Source organism: Microtus ochrogaster, chromosome 5 (assembly GCF_000317375.1).
Source record: "Microtus ochrogaster isolate Prairie Vole_2 chromosome 5, MicOch1.0, whole genome shotgun sequence".
Taxonomy (NCBI): domain Eukaryota; kingdom Metazoa; phylum Chordata; class Mammalia; order Rodentia; family Cricetidae; genus Microtus; species Microtus ochrogaster.
The window spans coordinates 83,533,647-83,534,156 of NC_022012.1; the positions used below are offsets into that span (position 1 = coordinate 83,533,647).

At 34.1% G+C, this 510-nt stretch overlaps 1 protein-coding gene across 7 annotated transcripts in view; it reads left to right on the top strand.

Moving 5' to 3' along the window:
* Window positions 1-510, top strand: part of Lrrfip2 (LRR binding FLII interacting protein 2) — a 104,846-nt gene that overhangs the window by 57,107 nt on the left and 47,229 nt on the right. The gene's annotated exons all lie outside the window — the stretch shown is intronic.

Sequence of the window (510 nt, forward strand, 5' to 3'; positions counted from 1 at the left end):
GTGCACATCCATGCTTTCAGAGTAAAGCTCCCCAGACAAACCTACATGTAACCCGTGCACATCCATGCTTCAGAGGTGTTCTGGACATGGATGAGTGCTTTTCATTTTGACCATAAATGGCTTCCTTTCTAGTATGTGTTACTTCTCCATGTTTTCTTAAAGTATCTTTCTGTGTCAGTGCATACAGAGTTATACTTTCCCTTTTTGCCATTATTATCATCATTATCATCGTCATCATCATTTTAGACAATTAAGCTATACCCACCTTTTCAATTATTTTCTCTTTGAGATAATTTTTTATTATCAAATCTTTTTAATATTAGCATACTATCACACGAATGTATAGATGTTAATTTTAAAAATCATTTTACTATTGATGGTCATTTAGATGGTTAGACATTTTCTATGTGTACTCATGAGCTTTGCATGTACAAATGGAGGTCAGAGGTCAAAGTCAGGTATCTGTCTATTATTCCTCTCTACCTTGTTTGTTTAGACAAAGTCTCACTT